Raw genomic sequence first — 19,143 nt, 5'->3', positions numbered from 1 at the left:
TTTTGTTACTTCTTTTTTTTTCTTTTTTGGGTGTTTTCATTATTAAATAAAACCACTTTATTAAGTGAAACAAAACTCATATACAAACGACTGAAATAAATGGACCAAGATTTATCTTCTTTCTTCCCATTTTCACCCAATGAATTGTTTTTGAGAAATCTGAAGACTTAAACAGGACTCCCTAAAATAACCAACTAGCAGTTCTGCAAAAAAGGAAACCAAAATAAATACATCTTCTTAGAAGTCAGTTATAATTTCTCCTCTGACTTTTTTTCCTCCTTTGCTTACATGCTCCTTAACCCCTATTCTTCTCTGTCCCCATTCCACCTCTTTTGGGGAAGAGCCAGGATTCAGAAAACAAGGGTTGCATGGTAAGGCTTCTGGCCTCCTCCTTCTGTGGCAGTGAACATTGCCACTTGAAATATTTCTTATGCAGATAACTTAAGGAGACCAGTGAATTAATGTTTTTAGATGACACTGATCCATAAAGATCTCTAAATAATTGCCACTAATAGGTCCAGTTTTGTGGTGGATTAAATATATTCTTAGAAGTAAATTGTACCTGAATCAGAAGAGAACAAGGCTGACCTGATTTCCTTTGGTTTCTTTTCAAAGGAATGAGTAGTTGTTTTCCAAGAAAGTTTACATTTTCTTTCCTATGTATATATAACAAAATAATATGTAGAATACATAATATTATATATAATTTATAATAATATATAATATTATATATATATTTTTTTGAGAGAGAGAGAGAGGCAGGGGCAGAGGGAGAGAGAAAATCCTAAGTAGGCTCCACACTTGGCAAAGAGCCAGATTCAAGCTCAACATGGGACTTGATCTCATGACAGTGAGATGACCCAAGACGAAATCAACAGTCGGACACCTAACAGCCACCCAGGTGCCCTGAAAGTTTCCATTTTTCTTACATTAATGTACTTTTAGCTTATACTTGTTATAGCCATGAGGCTGTCTCTTGTGCTATGACCTCATGGCCATGTGGACAAATGAATTATCCTCTAATTGTAAATTTAGAGGGACTGATGTTTTGATAATAGAATGATCTTACTTTCTGATTTCAGATCACAGTGGATTTGGGTCTAGTGAGGCCTTTGCCTGAGACTTATAATCTTGATGAGTTTTCTATTACTCTGCCTATCTATTTCTTTCCTTGTTTCGAGACCAGAGATGTCTGATCAGGTTTCAAGTCTTGCATCTAACACCAACTTCTGACTTCAAATTAATTTTCTGCATAAATTGAATAACACACTATACCTTACTGAAGGTAGAAAAAAATGAGAAGAAATTTGCTTCTGGTCAAACCCATGTTGCTTCTCTTTCAGAGGACCTTTACAAGTAGGCTTATTTATGAGTTCAGATTTTAGATAATTAGCCTCACTAAGAGATCAATCTTTTTGTTTGTTTTTGGATGCAAAAACAAAATTTCAGAATTAAACACTTTATTCTTTCTCCTGAATCTCTTCAGTTTTCCCCTGTAACCTGCTGCTTGAAGTCTGAATCATAGTTGAGGAGGGCATTTTAAAAATAAACTTCTGATTTTAAAATAATTTCATATTTATAGAAGGGTTGCAGAAGTATTACAGAGAGTTCCCCTGTACCTAGCACCCATTTTCCCCTATTGTTAACATTACTGTGATATAATAATTACAGCTAATGAACCAATATTGGGAACATTATTATTAACTGACGTCTATACTTTATCTGGGTTTCTTTATGTTTTTCCTAATGTACATTTTTTTTTTTTTGTTCTAAGATCCCATCCAGGGTACCAGATTACACTTATCCTTCACATCTCCTTAGGCTGCTCTAGATTGAGACAGTTTCTCAGACTTTTCCTGTTTTGGATGATCTTGGCAGTTTTGAGGAATATTGGTCAGATACTTTGTAGAGTGCCCCTCAATTTGTGTTTGTCTGATGTTTCTCTTGGCTTGGTTGGAGTTATGTTTTGTGGGTTTTTTTTGTCATGTTTATTTATTTATTTTGAAACAGATAAAGAGTGAGCAGGGGCGGGGCAGAGAGAGAGGGAGACAGAGAATTCCAAGTAGGCTGCATACTGTCAGTTTGGAGCCGGATGTGGGGCTCAAACCCATGAACTGTGGAGATCATGACCTGAGCCAAAACCAAGAGTCAGATGCTTAACCAAACTGGGCTACCCAGGTGCCCCTGGAGTTATGGGTTTTTAAAAATTTTATTAAGTTTTTCAGTTTAATTCCAGTATAGTTAACATAGAGTGTTATATTAGTTTCAGGTGTACAATATAGTGATTCAACAATCCCATGCATCACCCCGTGCTCACAACATCAGGTGCACTCCTTAATCCCTATTTTACCCATTTTCTCACCCACATCCCCTCTGGTAACCGTCAGTTTGTTCTCTATAGTTAAGAGTCTGTTTATTGGTTTGTCTTTTCTCTCTTTTTCATTTGTTCATTTGTTTCTTAAATTCCACATGCGTAGAATCATATGGTATTTGTCTTTCTCTGACTGACTTATTTCACTTAGCATAATACCCTGTAGCCCCATCCATGTCATTGCAAATGGCAAGATTTTATTATTTTTTAATGGATGAGTGATATTCCATTATATATATATATATGCCACATCCCCTTACCCATTCATCCATCAGTGGACACTTAACATTGCTTCCATAATTCGGCTGTTGTAAATAATGATGCTGTAAACATAAGGTTGCATAGATCCTTTTGATTTAGAGTTTTTGTATTCTTCAGGTAAATACTCAGTATTATGATTCCTGGATTGTAGGACAGTTCTATTTTTAGTTTTTTTTAGGAACTGGGGTTATGGGTTTTCAGGAGGAAAACTAGAGAGATAAAGTAATATTTTCAATGTATCGTATCAAGGGTACATTCTATTAAGATCACTGATCACTGATGATGTGAACTCCCATTCCCTGACTGAGGTAGTGTTTGTCAAGTTTCTCTACTGTAAAATGACTCTTTATTCCCCCCTTCAATACTGTACTGTTTTGGAGGTCGCTTCATACATCCTATACTTAAGGAGTGGGGAGTTTGCTCTACTTCCTTGAGAGTGGAATATTTATTTGAATTATTTGGAATCTTCTGCAGGGGAGATTTGTCTATTCTTATTTATTTAATATTGCTGTGGACTCATGAATATTTCTTTTATACTTTCAATTTTAATCCAATATTATTGTATTTTCTTACTCAAATTGTTCCATTTTTGGACATTAGGTACTCTTTTTTAAATAATTTTTAAGAGAGAGAGAGAGAGAGAGAGAGAGAGAGAGAGAGAGAATCCTAAGCAGGCTCTCTGCTGTTGGCACAGAGCCCCATTAGGGACTCAGTCTCATGAACTGCAAGATCAAGATCGGTAGCTCAACTCGCTAAGCCATCCAGGCACCCCTGGCCATTAGGTCCTTTTTTACTTGGCTCCTATATCTCTCTGACATAGCCCCATCACTATGAGTTTTTGTTTTTGTTTTTGAGTACTTCATTACTTTCTGATGCTACAAGATGCTTCAGGCTTATTTTGTGTATTCCAACCCTATTATTAACCTTTTCTCCAAAGAGCCAATTCTTATTATGAATAATGGTATTAGAAACTATGATCTGGGTGCTAAAGTCTAGGGTGCACTTTTGACATTTTATTTCAGAAGCTGGCCCAGAAGGACTCTGGTGAGGTGGTATTGAACTACAACAGTTATTATAATTTTTATTCCCGAATAATTTGAATCCAATGTCTATTTTGGAATCTTCTGGAATTAAATTTGAAAACTCACTATCTAGGGAGGAAAGCATCCCCATTCAAAAATTCACAACAGGTGGTGTAGCTTTTGCAAACATATAAATAGGAATTTTCAAAATATTTTAATAAGACATGTCAGTCTAAAAAATAAGCACAGAAAGTAATGAAATGGACTTCAAATGTGTCCCAATCCAGCTTAAGAAATAAGACTTTTTGGATATGATTACCTTCTTGACAAAAGTTGCCATGATTTTGAATGTTTTTGCATGTTTTTATATTTTACTAACTTTGCATGCATTCTTAAACAGTATGTAGTATTGTTTTGCATATTTTTAACTTTATGTAAATGGTCACATATCCTTTTTTCCTACTTAACTATATATTTTTGATATTTTTTTCTATGTTGCATTAGCTTATTCATTTTCATTGCTATGATTCAATTGTGTAAGAATAGTATAATTTTTTTCATTCATTCTCTTGATGGTGTTCATTAATGTTATTTATAATTTTTAAAATTAATACAACAACTGGTGTAGTGAAGACAAATAAGTTATTTTGATTGGTTTGGTTGGACGTTTTTGATTTGTAGGAATAGCTCTGCTCACTTCCTCCTCCCCACCACCTCTGTAGATATAGCTCTGAAATTCATCTACCCATGGTTGTTGTGTTCCCTAGAACAACCTTGGGGAAAAGTTCTTATTTTGAATTAATTAGCATGACAAAATATTTCTTCATTGTTGTTTTCATAAACATATGTGCAATGTTGATGCATTGCTGATTTCATGATCTCTACATTATTCTGATGTTAAGTAGCCTTGTTTAATGAGACCCTCAGTATTGATAATTTTCTTTTCAGTCATTCAGAGATAGAGGTGAAATCATGGTCAAATCACAGTGCTGACATTCAAATTGCTTATTTTATTATAGAGTTTCTAGAAATGTTTCAAAGCTACTGATCTGTGATAGTTTTGGATGATAGAATTTAAATTTAAGTTTCCTAGGATTAAAGCTTGTGTATATCAGTGAAACTAATATAAAGGTCAACTAATTTGACATGTGTAAATTATTTAACAAAAAATATACATTGCAAACTTATTATTAAATAATAATTAATAAGTTATTAAGTCTATCAACAGTCCTCAATTGGGCTAAATTTCTTTAGGATCTTTAGCAACTCAGGCAAGTACATCTTAAAACTTCTAAATTTCTAAGGTGTCAGGGTTACCTCAGGATTTCACTACAGGTCTGTTCTGCTTCAAGTCAAAGGAACATACAATTCTCCTGGGAGGGGAAGCTAGGAAGATTCTTTCCACTTGATTTCTTGTGCATGAGAACAACTCTGGGGAAGACACAATCAAGGAAAAGAGAATGGGAAGATTATATGAGCTCCATAGAGAACAGTCTACTTGATTTTGATAATTGGTAATGCACTAGGAAGGTTGTTAGTGAGTGTTTGGAGCATATCAAATGTTATTCATTTCAACACTTGGAATGACTAAAACTTAAATTATGCAAACATTCTTTGGATCTCATCATCAAATCTCATGTTCCCTTATTATATCCTCTTTAATATCCAAATATTAATTCCATTAAAAGAGGTTTTTTTTGTAAACCACTATAATAGAAGGTCTAATGTCTTTAGATTGCCCTAATAAAGACTGAAAAATAATCTCTAAAACATGGAAACAAGCATGATTTGAAATTTGTATTTGATCAGTTGCATCCTCTTGCATCATCTAGACTTGCTTTATTCATAGTGTGTTCCAGCCCAGCAGTAAAGCAATGCCAAAATATTAACAATGCCAGCTTTTGAAGGCTTGTTTCATTGTATTATATTGTATCATCTTTGGCTTCATCTTTGAAGTTCAGTTTTTATGTTTCTCCTTAGGTAGAAAATTTTTTCCCTGAAGGGATGTCATTCACATTGGCTCACACTGGCCTATTCACTAATAGGTGCTAAGAGGTGCAGTAGACTCTCTCTAAATTATATTAGCCAGTTTTATTTCCCTTTCTGATGGAATTCCTGCACCTAGTGTTCTAGTGTTGATTGGTCCCTAATGGGCTTTGGCTCTTGTCTCCACTGCAATGGAGTAGTTAATCCTTTTTCATGCTGTTTTTACATTAGATTGTAGTCCACACAATCCTTGCAGGCTGGTAAAAACCAACTGAGCTTCTCTTAAAACCAATTTCCTCACTGGAAGTTTCCAAGTGATTTTCATAGACCTACACATGGGTCCCCCAAGTTCTTTGGGGAGGTAAAACTTTCTAAGTCAGTGGCCCTTATTAAAGGTTGTACATTTCAGACAGTTGCCTCTCATTCTAAAGAGAGTAAAGTGGCTAGAGTGAAGAATGATTTTGAAATTCCCATTAACTCTTCCTGTCTGGCTGCCTTGCTTACCAGATGGCTTAAATGTGTTGCTGTGTCACTCTTGAACAGTGACTCAGCTAGACTATGACCTTAGATTTACCTCAAAACCTTTAAGCCAAAGGAAATAGTTAAGTAGGAGCTAGAGCAAACAAATAGGCCCACATGCCTTATATGTTTACTATAATCACCTGCTCAAATGGAGACACTGTTACTGCAACTAGGAATTCTTTCTGCCTTAATAAAAAAGATATTTCTGGTGGTATCTAATAGTAAAAGTAATTTTGATTAGGAACAGTGGTTGCTTCAGGCAGACAAACTAAGTGGCTAGGGTAAAGGGGAGGGAGGAATAAGGGAGATTTGTATTTCACTGAACACTCTTTTGGATTTTGTACAATATGCATGTATTGTTTATTCCAAAATAGAAAATATAAGAAAAGTAAATGTAAACAAAGACAGAGAAGGGAAAGGACATAAGTAATTTTGCCCAGTTACTTTGATTAAAAAGGAAGTGTAGGCATACTGGTTTTTGGAGAACTTTTTTTGTTGTTATTGTGGTTTGGCTTCTGACGTGTTTGCAGCTTTTCACAACCTAAGGTAAAGCTCTGGGGGAATACTTGGATGAACTTTTCTGCAGATGCAATTTAAGGCAAGAACTCTGCTTTTGCTCACATGCAGTACAAGGCATGTGCCGTTTTGGCTTTTAGGTTTCATTTGGATAGAATCAAAGTAAGAAGAGATGCTAAAGACCATCATTTAGAATTAATATATGTCTTTCTTACCCTTTTTCCAAATGAAAAAGCTGAATTGAGGGGCCACTATAAGAAACATTCAAGGTTACACAAGCCTACAAGAACTGGATATGATGCAAAGTTGGGGGCTCCTCCCCCAGTACAGTCATATCTGGTGACTTACTTAAATAGAGGATAATGTGCATGATTTAATTGGTGAATGCAGCCATATAGAAAGGCAGAATTTGGTGTCAGTGTCAGGAAAGCCCGGATTCTTTGTGATAACATATTTTAAATAAATATAAAAGTCATAATGGAGATAATTGCATCAAGAGAGGGACAATGTAAAAATACGGTCCAACTTCATTTTCTCACTGGAGTGGAAATTTGTATGGGAAAGGGCAGATTTTAAACATCCTTAAAGTCTTGCACCTCATGTGAGAATGCTAGTTATGCTTTCTTTGTCCATGTGTGTTTGCTTTTGTGCCCCTAGAAAAGTGGGAATAGAAACAGCAAGATCTTTCCAGGAGTGTAGGCTAGATGGTCTGCTCTTCTGAGACCTCTAAGTAGCAGGCTATTAGGGAAATCTTATATTAGAATGGTATTTTAGGTGATTAAAATCCAAACGATCTTGTGAAGATAGCTCAAGAAGCATGTGAGAGAAGGAAATTGTGTTGTTCTGATGTAGATGCCAGTTAAGAAATAGGAATCCTAACAGCAAGGGGAATATGTTATTCTAAGATGGGGGTTCTTACCATTGGGGCCGTATTAGATTGTGCCCAAGCATAGGGCTGTGGTCTGGACCAGAAGTGACTCGACTGGTCAGTTTTTACTTGTATTTTGCAGGAGCCTCTGAAGTAATTTTCCTGACACTGTGCTCATGTCACTGCAACCCATCTGCATGTGGTTGACAGAATATGCTTTAGAAAATGCTCTCTGCTCTGGTTAATAGTAAATACTTTAACAGCTCCTCATCGTCTTTCGTATAAAGTTAAAATTCCTTAATAAGGCTTGAAAAACCCTTCACAAGTCAACCCTTCGCATATCAACTTCTCAGCCCCATTATCCTCCATTCATCAACAAGCCTGTAAACCTCAGCTTCTGTGAACTGTTTGCAATGCTTTGAACATTGTATGGTCTATCATATCTCTGAAACCTGGTGACCTGAAGCTGTAAGATGCTTCCCCCTCCTTTTTAAAAATCATTTCCTGGTTATGTTTTGATGTTTCAGTTCAAGCACCATTTCGTTTATTATTTATTCATCAAACATTATTGTGAATGGGGATTTAAAGATGAGTAAAACGTGGTCCCTGCTCTGGAGGAACTTTCAGTCTATGGGAGATAGATATATGCAAACAGTTAAGTGAGGTATATACACACCCAGGTTTCATTATGGAAGAGGGACAAACATTCTTTGACGTCTCCAGGCTGTCACAGGCTCCAGTTCAGTGCTCTCACGGTCACTGAGCCACTAAATCTGCCACATACACATACCATTTGAATCTTTAAAAAAATTTTTTTAAATGTTTTTTTTTTTTATTTTTCAGAGAGAGAGAGAGGGAGAGAGAGAGAGAGAGGGAGAGAGAGAAACAGAGCGTGAGCGGGAGAGGGGCAGAGAGAGGGAGAGAAACAGAATCTGAATCAGGCTCGGTTCTGAGCTGTCAGCACAGAGTCCCAACTCACGAACTACAAGATCATGACCTGAGCTGAAGTCTGACACTTAACCGACTGAGCCACTCAGGTGCCCCTCATTTGAATCTGTTGTTTTGTTTTTAAAAATTTTTAATGTTTGTTCATTTCTGAGAGGGGAGGGGGAGAGCAGAGAGCACGGGAGACACAGAATCTGAAGCAGGCTCCAGGCTCTGAGCTGTCAGCACAGAGCCTGACGTGGGGCTCGAACCCATGAGCTGTGAGATCATGACCTGAGCCGCAGTTGGACGCCCAGCTGACTGAGCCACCCAGGCGCCCCATTGAATCTTAATCATTGGCTTTCTTTCTCCCGGAGTCAGAACTACTTCAATAATTTCTAAGTCTTCAACCCCTACTGCTTTACTGGCCTGTGGTAAGTATCCCAAGAATGTTTTTTTTTTTTTAAGTGAATAAATGTAGGAGTGATTACACCCAAGAAGTATTGGAACCTTGTGTAATCCAGCTTATGGCAGGGAGCTAGACCAAAAAGGTCATGAATAATCAGAGCCAGAATCTGTGGCCTAGTGGGCCAAACCTATCCATAAGCTCAAATAATGAAGGACAAAAATTCAAGAGTCTTGCAGTGGAGACGATTTTGCAGAGAGGATAATGGAACAGACGCCAGAAAGAAGTAGAAACAAACCCTAGGGGTGGGAAAGAAGGGGAGAGAGAGAGGTGCTGGTTCGGTCTCTGGTTCAGGAGAGCCAGTCCCATCTAACTCAGCTGAATTGCATCTCTGAGAAAGCTCTGTGCACCTAGCAAGATGTTCTGTTTTCCCTCCCTCACACCTCCACTCTCTTATTTGTTTAATTTTTAGTGGGCTCAGTGAGGTTTTTGTTTCAGGCAACCCCAAGACACCTGACTACATGTTGTTAATGTACTCAGACTTTTAGAACGAGACAGGGGAAACTAATCAGCATAGAACTCATTAATTTGTCAGAATGCTTTTCCCTCTTGACTATATTTTAATCAACTGTCACATGGTTACATTTCAAAATATTTGTGGATAAATTAAATAATTGTGAAGAGTTTACTAGTCTTATTATCTCAAAATGAAAATGACCTGGGCTATTATAGTCCAGAGAAGAGATTAAATGAATCACTTATTTACATCATTTACCTAGTTGTCATTGTTGGTTGTTTATTTTTTGTTGTTGTTTTTTGTTTTTTGTTTTGGTTTAAATGACCTAAAAGAGTGTTCCAAAGTATTTCCTGGGAAACCTAAGCAGTCCTGAACATACAGGAGTAGGAACATCCAGATCTCTGTAATTATCTAGCCATAGTAGTAAATGGAAACATGACCCAAGAATAGTTGGCAAAGCTTTGTGTGCAAGCTATACACATAAAGCGTCCGATTATAATAACAAAGTCAGATGTATAGGGATATTAATAAAATCAAGAAATTCCCGGTATTCTTGAAAAGGAATGAGTTTTGACTGATTATCTTGGAATTTAGATTTAGAATAGAAAAACATAAATTCATCAATTATGCCAAACTTTTCTAATTATTCAAAGCTAAAAAAATATTTGGAAGTATAAATTTCTATACATATATATAAGAAAAAGAAATCTTTCTTGGTTTTAGTGAAACACAGACCTGCATCCTATGTTTCACTGCAGAAACTTCCTATCTTATGTTCTAGTACATCCGTCTCATTCTGAATTATATTCTTTTGTTCTGATGTTGGTGATTTGTTATAGATGTGTCATTTGTCTTAAGCCAAACTTAAATCCTTTTAAGAAGGAATCAGAGGCTTAAATAGGGAATCAGAGAGGACATTTCCCACTCTGTGGCTGCATTGACAAACCTCTTGCAATTTGTATTTGATTGAATCAGAATCAAACTCCCTACCAGAGCCGAATTTCCTTACATACCTGGAAATCTCCATGTATGCTCAGACACTAGGCTGCTCCCAGAAGGCAGCAGACTTTTGTTGTTTCTTCTAGGTCCAAGACCTGACTTGAATTTTCCAAATTATGCGCAACCTAAAATTTTGGGCAACAAAAATGTGTGTGACTTAATTTATTATATGTAGGATATTGCTGATTACAAACATTTGTTAATAATATATGCTTTCATGTTAGTAATCTCAAGGAAGTAGTTTATATATCCCTACTTACAGAGGAGGAAAGCCAAGGCCGCAAAAGAATCTTAGAACTGGGTATGTGTGTGTGTGTGTGTGTGTGTGTGTGTGTGTGTGTGTGTGTATTAAATATTGCTAAAAATTACATGCTCAATGTAAAAATTCAAATAATACAGAGTAGGGAAGGAGAATTTCTTCATATTCTGAAAACCTCAGTCTTTGACTTTAAGGCTTTCAATTGACTGGATGAGGCCTACCCACATTATGGAGGGTTATCAACTTTATTTAAAGTCAACAGATTTCATTGTTAACCACATCTACAAAATATCTTCGCAACAACATCTAGACTGGTGTTTGACCAAACAACTGGACACCATGACTCAGCCAATGGGGAATATAGATCTAGCCATCATACTGTAGATGCAAATGTCCAAAAGAAAGCATTAAGCAATGGAACCTAATTGTTGATCAACAAGAAAGAACCTATTATGATTAAATTGGGTTTATGACAGGAAATGCCAGAATGGCTTCATATCGGAGCTGGGCTTTTATTTATTTATTATTATTATTATTATTATTATTTTTAATTTACATCCAAGTTAGTTAACATATAGTGTAATAATGATTTCAGGAATAGAATTTAGTGATTCATCACTTACTTACAACACCCAGTGCTCATCCCAACAAGTGTCTTCCTTAATGCCCCTTGCCCGTTTAACTCATCCCACCACCCAGAATCCCTCCTACAACCCTCAGTTCTCTGTATTTAAGAGTCTTTTATGGTTTGTCTGCCTCCCTGTTTTTATATTATTTTTGCTTCCTTTCCTTTTTGTTCATCTGTTTTGTATCTTAAATTCCATACATGAATGAAGTCATACGATATTTGTCTTTCTCTGACTTATTTTGCTTAGCATAATACATTCTAGTTCCATCCACATTGTTGCAAATAGCAAGATTTCATTCTTTCTGGTCACTGAGTAATATTCTATTACACACACACACACACACACACACACACAGCGCATCTTCTTTATCCATTCATCAGTTTATGAACATTTGGGTTCTTTCCATACTTTGGCTGTTGTCAATAGCGCTGCTATAAACATTGGGGTTCATGTGCCACTTCACAACAGCACAGCTGTATCCTTTGGATAAATACCTCGTAGTATGTTGCTAGGTCATAGGGTAGTTCTATTTTTAATTTTTTTGAGGAACCTCCATACTGTTTTCCGGAGTGGCTGCACCAGTTTGCATTCCCACCAGCAGTGCAAAAGAGATCCTCTTTCTCCGCATCCTCGCCAGCATCTGTAGTTGCCTGAGTTGTTAATGTTAGCGATTCTGACAGGTGTGAGGTGGTATCTCATTGTGGTTTTGATTTGTATTTCCCTTATGATGAGTGATGTTGAGCAGTTTTTCATGTGTCGGTTGGCCGTCTGGATGTTGTCTTTGGAGAAGTGTCTATTGATGTCTTTTACCCATTTCTTCACTGGATTATTTCTTTTTTGAGTGTTGAGTCTGATAAGTTCTTTATAGATTTTGGATACTAACCCTTTATCTGATATGTCATTTGCAAATATCTTCTCCCATTCTGTCGGTTGCCTTTAAGGTTTGCTGATTGTTTCTTTTGCTGTGCAGAAGCTTTTTATCTTGATGAGGTCCCGGTAGTTCATTTTTGCTTTTGTTTCCTTTGCTTCTGGGGACATGTCAAGTAAGAAGTTGCTGTGGCCAAAGTCAAAGAGGTTGTTTATTTTCTTCTCTAGGATTTTGATGGCTTTCTGTCTTATGTTTAGGCGTTTCATCCATTTTGAGTTTATTTTTGTGTATGGTGTAAGAAGGTAGTCCAAGTTCATTCTTCTGCATGTCCCTGTCCAATGTTCCCAACACCATTTGCTGAAGAGACTCTTTTTCATTGGATATTCTTTCCTGCTTTGTCAAAGATTAGTTGGCCATACATTTGTGGGTCCATTTTTGGGTTCTTTATTCTGTTCCATTGATCTATGTGTTTGTTTTTGTGCCAGTACCATACTGTCTTGATGATCACAGCTTTGTAATATGTCTTGAAGTTTGGGATTGAAACCTCCAGCTTTGGCTTTCTTTTTCAGAATTGCTTTGGCTATTTGGGGCCTTTTCTGGTTGTATACAAATTTTAGGATTATGCTAGCTCTGTGAAGAATGCTGGTGTCATTTTGATAGGGATTGCAGAGCTGGGCTTTTAAATGTTATTCTTTGGATTTCAGTTAGCCTATTGATAATCTAATCAATGCTTCCAAACTGATGTGCTTAAAATCAACTTCAAATTATAACACTTTGGTTGAAATTTACTTTGGAAACTGTGGTATGCTTCTGGATGGGATTTGAAGAAGAAAGGTGGCAGTGGTATGGGAGATCTGGGAAGAGAGCATGTGATTGACCAGCACCTCTTCTTTCTTTGGTCCTCCACACACTTTTGGTGACATGTCTGCATTCTCAAACATCTATTGGTTTGGCTTGAAGATTCTGTTTTCTGCAAAGCTCGTTGGATTCTTCTTGCTTGGTTTTAGAAGAAGATGTGCACTGCTTTTGTATGTTTTCTTCCCCCAGAAGAGACCAATACATATAGTTGTATAAGCCCTCAACCAAGAATTACATCATTTCACATGGAGGGGTGCTACCTATTCACACTGAGCTTTCTTCTGTGATCCAGGTCATATTCTGTCCATGCTGATTTACATATAAGTGCTCAAGTTGAGGAAAGAAAAAAGACTAAAAATGTCCTAGGACTTGTACAAAAATGACTCAAAAAGAGACAATTAGACATTTTGAACATGAGCGGCTATTTGATATTATAGAGTTATTGTTAATTGTTTTAGTTGGTATAATGAGTTTTTGGCAATTTTTAAAGCATAATTATTATATAGAAATATATGCTGAAATATTTGTAGATGAAATAATATGATATCTGAGGTTTGCTTTGAAATAATGTGGAAGTGGGAGTAGATGGGGATATGGGTCAACTAAGATTGTGAGTTGCTCATTGTTGAAGCTGTGTTCTAGGTATATGGTAGTTCATTATTAATTCTGTCTACTTCTGTTAACATTTAAAACCTTATGAAATAAAAAGCTGAAAAATGAATCAGAGTTTTAAAATGCTCTGTAGATAATATATATTCTTCTCCCTGCTGTCAGGTCAGGTCTTGGACCTAGTAACTGGAGGGTTGAATGGAGAGAGGAACAAGACCAGGGACAAAGCTGATTATTGCAGGGTGTGATTGTGTGTATTTGTGTGGGGTTTTTTAGATTGCTTTAGATTGGTGTATTGAATTATGCTTATCCCTTTTATTAGTTGTGTGTAACTATATAATAGCAATTGAGGTGTGGAAAAATCTTTAGTTCTCATATTTATTAACTGTTCCATCAGCAAATTTCCAGGTAAACGTTACTATTTTTGCTTAATCACTGAAAAAAGTTTTGAAGATTGAATCACTTTCCTAACATTCATTGAGTTAGCATAGGCAGAAAGTAAGACCCTGTTAGTGATATTTTTAGCTCTCAGTTTACCAATCTTCATGTCATCCTAACATTCCCATGAGTTTTAGCCACAGTTTTTGTTTTTTACTATAACAAAGTCAAATACTTTAAAACTTAGGCATCATGGAACAAGTTCAGATAATGAAGTGCCACCTGGATTTTGGCACCATTCCTTTCATATTTGTCATCAAGAGTCAAAAGTAATAGGAAAGAAATTAGGCAGATAAAAGCAGTTTGGTTTCGCAGGAACGGAATTGACGTTGTACAGTCAGTGCTGTGGAATTCTGAGTTCTGCCACTACAACTACCACTACCATCCTCTCTAATCAGTTTCAGCAGATGTTGGGTTGAATGAAAATCCGGAAATCCTCTACTACAATGAAACTAAACATTTCTGCCTAAGTCTACAATATTTAGTCATAGCTCATGTTTATTCCTTTTACGTTCTGAAACTATTATACATGGCTTGTCATTGAGTTACTTTCAATTAGTATTCCCTTGTTGAGTTTTGCCAGGAAGGCTACCCGATCTTTTGACCGACTAATATGGTATTAGGAGGCATTGGAGAGAGTACTATACTTCTTTTTATGACAATGTTCCCAAAGTCAAAGTTTTAACCAGATTCTCTTTGTCTGCCTTTCTGATTTCAAGGACTTTGGTAGAAGTTGATTCTTGTTTTTTTTTTTTTTTTTTTTTTTTAATATTTACTTATTTTGAGAGAGAAAGAAAGTGTGAGCAGGGGAGGGGCAGAGAGAGAGAGGGGACAGAGAGAGAATCCTAAGCAGGCAGCACAGAGCCCACTCTGAGGCTTAAACTCATGAACCATGAGATCACAGCCTGAGCCAAAGTCAGACATTTAACCGAGCCACCTGGACACCCCAAAAGTTGATTCTATTTTAAAGTAATCTCTTCATTATGTCTAACCACCAAGTATACCATTTTTCTTAGATTTTAGTTGGAGTAATTCTCTATTACCCCAATTTCCTAGACATGATTAAGCAGAGCACATTTTGTAGCTATTTATGTGGACTCGGAAGGAGTTTACCATTTATATTAAGGAAGAGTTGCTACTTTGCCTAGAAAAGATGAAGTGTGTGTATTGCACTTGAGATCTCCATAGGCTAGAATGAAGAGTACCCAAATGGGTGGAAGTGTCAATAGTCATTCTCTTTCCAGGTATAGTTTATTCCTTCTATTTCTGCCTAGTTCACCCTTTCAGTGCCAAGGTGATAGAAGATTCCATGGGAATAGTTTCTGTACCTTGGTAACCAATGCAGTTGCTCTGGAAGCCAGTTTGCTGGTAACAGCATTGTGAAAGTCATGAACAAATAGCATTTTGCCTTTACCTGAATCCATATAATTGGTTTTAAAATTGGGGAGATTCTGCCATCTTCAAGAATGAGCCTAAAGAAAAAGGAAAGTATTATATTAATGGTGTACTATGGTCACGTTGTTCCAATCTAGCCACTGAAGAGTACATTATAATAGTGGGGGTATTAATTCCTTTTGTCACATGTCGAAACAAAGATATAGTAATGAGGAGGATTCTGAATGGAAAATTCCATTTGAGTAAGTAAATTACTCTGCAAGCACTAACCCTTGAAGAAGCACCGAAAGTGTTAAAGCAAGAACAGAGAAAATTTAAAAATGTTTCTATGGTCATGTAGACAATTGCTTCAGAGTTTAATTATCCTCGCATTTGCCCTTTAACAGAGTGGGCCCCTCATTCAGGTGTCAGTTGGAACAACCAAGTAACAATGCCTCTGAAGCATGGATTCAGATGACAGAGTGACCCATATCCTAGTAGTGATGTTGCTATTATAGGTCAGATCCAACCACAAAAATATACCCCAGTAAGGTATCCACAGGAAAATAAATCTAATAACTTTCCTCTTCAGTTCCAACGTTGTTCTCCTAGAAATAGTTGGATCTTTTTGACTTGGAAGGATCAATATTTTTTAGAAAATGCTCAACTTCCTATTGAGTAATTAATTTGCTGAATGATTGGTTGGTTCAGAAAAATCTGGGGTTGCCACCTATATAGTTTTCACCTGAATGATGAGGAATAAACCAGAATAATTTTTGCCCTAGGTCCCAAACATGGAAAATAAAAAACAAAACCCAAAGACCACTGTTTGCACAATTCTTGACCAAGCATTGGAAAGTATGATATGAAATACTTATTAAACACCTTACAGATGCTTATTAACATTCTAATTAAAATTAACCTGATCTTCGTTCAATAAACTTGTGCCACCAAGAAATATGACATCTGTGGAATGTTTAAGCTCAGTAATTGGGTCGCAAAAATACTAAACAGAGACCTAAACTCACTTGGAAATGTTTACTTTTATTTAAAAACAGAATTCTCAAGTGCCTCTCTGCTTTGTGATTTCATCCAGGACAAGAACGAAAATACTGAAATGTGGCGGTATTTCTAACAGAATGAAAGCCAAGAAACACTGAAAACACAGTCTTGAGATTTCCGGTTTAATTTCCAGGACAAAGAGATTCATTGTCGGTTTATATCATCTCTGCTACATGGATACCTGGATCAACAAAAGCTGGTGACCTCTGTGGGGTCACCCAGTGCCCCATTTTGACTCTGATTTTGTACTACTCTTCACAGTTGTGAAGTGCTGGGATGAGGCCAGCCTTTCTTTACCACACTGGCTCCTAATCATTCCCAAAGGAAGAACTGGAAAATATTTGGGATTTTTCTTCTATACTTTCACATTAGTTTATTCTCAGAGCACTTATCATTTGTGTTTTGAGCCACATGTTGAGTAAAGATGGAAGAAGCATTTAACCACTTTTGTTCCCTAAAGAGCAATATCATATTTTTGTTAGTATAGTGCTTTGTTTTGTTTTGTTTTGCTTTGACACACGGCTTCTGTAAAAATTAAAGTCTTTCTCTTTGGACTTAGTACTCAATTCAAGGGAATAAAAACAAACACCAACTCATGACTTTTTCATGTTACAAATTTAATTGCTTTTCATGATCAATCTTTTTAGGATATAATTCAACTCATTGTCTTACACCTATTACATGTAGCAAAAATGTATCAATTTTGTAGATTTTGTGACCAAATTCATTAGTACTTTGAGTTTCACTTAGCACTATTTTTCACAAGTGCCATTTCCTTTCCTTGTAATCTTATTTTGTTAACATGTTCAAATGTGGGAATAAGATAAGAAAGCAGGATTGTGGGGTACCTGGGTGCCTTAGTCGGTTGAAGGTCTGACTTTGGCTCAGGTCGTGATCTTATGGTTCATGGGTTCAAGCCCTGCATTGGCTTCGGGTCTCTGATGTCAGGGGGGTGCCTGCTTAGGAAACTGTCCTCCCCTCTCTTTGCCCCTCTCCAACTTGCACGCACGTGTGCTTTCTCTCTTTCTCAAAAATAAATAAACATAAAATAAGGGCAAGGTTGTTAGCACCCAATTCTTTCACATCACCGTGTTGTATACAATTTCATGAAATAAGACAAAGAAGTAGACAAAGAACTAAAGGGAAACAGAGGTTATTAAATTTGATTAAAGGATGAAATTTGGTTCTCAGCTGTCCTGATTTGTTTTGGGCCAGAGTGCATTAAGCGGATGTTATTATTTATTTATTGCTGAATTTTGTGTATGGCTTTGTTCAGCCATATCAGTGTATCTTATGCTACTTTACTGTATCTTTCATATCCATTTCTTTTTTTACCTTCCCATAGCCACCACTCTATGGCAACTTTTAATACCTTGCACTTTAGAAATCAGCCATAGCTTCCTGGCTGGAAAGGGCAAACTCAGGTGACTATCCACAAGAACAGTAGGATTAAGTTGGGAATAAATTGACCTGAGAGAGACTGGACTGAGCAGATAAAACTTTTGGAGTCAACTTACTGTTCATTAGGCTTCCATCTTGAACCACCACTGCTGAGTCACTCTATACCCATTGTCTTTTTACTACCTGCACTACTAGATTCCTCCAGTGACTCAGCTCCTGGTTTTATTCCAGTTTTATGTGTAGAACTGTTCTTTCATGTTCCACCATGACCTCTATCCCTGGTTTTTGCCCTCCATATATACTTCCCAGTCTCCTTCTGCTCTGCATCTACTTCAGACAACCAGCACTTTATAACATGGGACTTCAGGTTTCCCTAACAGTAAACAGTGAAAATTATGGAACAATTATGGCTTATCTTGATACTCAAGTATCAGTCACCAAGGAAATTGTTTTAGTGATTTGTCTTCTATGTACAATATTTGTTCTCTTTTTGGAGACACTCACCAATTACATTTTTATAAATGCAAATTGTTCTCTATTGGAAGGGAAGATGAATGGTATTAAAGAATGCTTTTTTAAAAAGTCTGGTGAATTATCAGAATGGATGAGAGGGTTTCTAGATAGATTAGAAGAATCTGTGAGGTTACATGATATGTTTTAGTGCAGTGGCTTTTTATGTTATGGTACAATTCATTTTAAAGAAGTAAAGTCAGCTCATAGCACGTCAATATTGCCATCCATTCTATGACCTTGCCTCCTTTATTTTTGTGTCTTCTGATTGATCACTGAAGGAAGCATGTTGTACGGTTTGTGGCATCTTGATCTTTAGGTCTTCGTCTTAATCTTTGGATCTTCCCTTTTCTGTGCTGGGTGTTCTACTCTGCTCTTAGTTTTATACTAATCTTTGCTCTTTTCTTCTGGTATCTTTTGATACCAAATAAACCACAGACATGTCAACTCTTTAGGCAAAAAATTGCCAGTTACCTTCCTTTGACTTTGTCCTTATTTATTTGGTCTGTAGTCCTCAACTTATCTCCCAATTTTGACCCATCTACTGTTTTTAGACATGTCTGCTAATCTTGCTTTCCCCAGCACTGGTAACCTTTGTGGTTGAAACTGATTCCTCTGGCTCTTTTTATTTTATCATTATTATTTTTAAGAAATGTTTCTTTCTTTATTTTTGAGAGACAAAGAGCACAAGCAGGGGAGGGGCAGAGATAGAGAGGGAGACACAGAATCAGAAATAAGCTCCA

General features: G+C 36.7%; 1 long non-coding RNA gene across 1 annotated transcript in view; it reads left to right on the top strand.

The window, feature by feature from the left end:
• LOC131505675 (uncharacterized) overlaps positions 1-16,975 on the top strand; it is a 112,254-nt gene extending 95,279 nt beyond the window's left edge. The window contains exon 2 of the long non-coding RNA XR_009258505.1: positions 16,524-16,975. This is a non-coding gene — a long non-coding RNA (uncharacterized LOC131505675). The remainder of the gene's footprint in view (positions 1-16,523) is intronic.
• Positions 16,976-19,143: the final 2,168 nt, after the last annotated feature.

Source organism: Neofelis nebulosa, chromosome 1 (genome assembly GCF_028018385.1).
Source record: "Neofelis nebulosa isolate mNeoNeb1 chromosome 1, mNeoNeb1.pri, whole genome shotgun sequence".
In the NCBI taxonomy this organism is placed as follows: Eukaryota; Metazoa; Chordata; class Mammalia; order Carnivora; family Felidae; genus Neofelis; species Neofelis nebulosa.
Note: the sequence above shows the minus strand (reverse complement) of the source record. Positions and strands in the feature narration are given on the sequence as shown.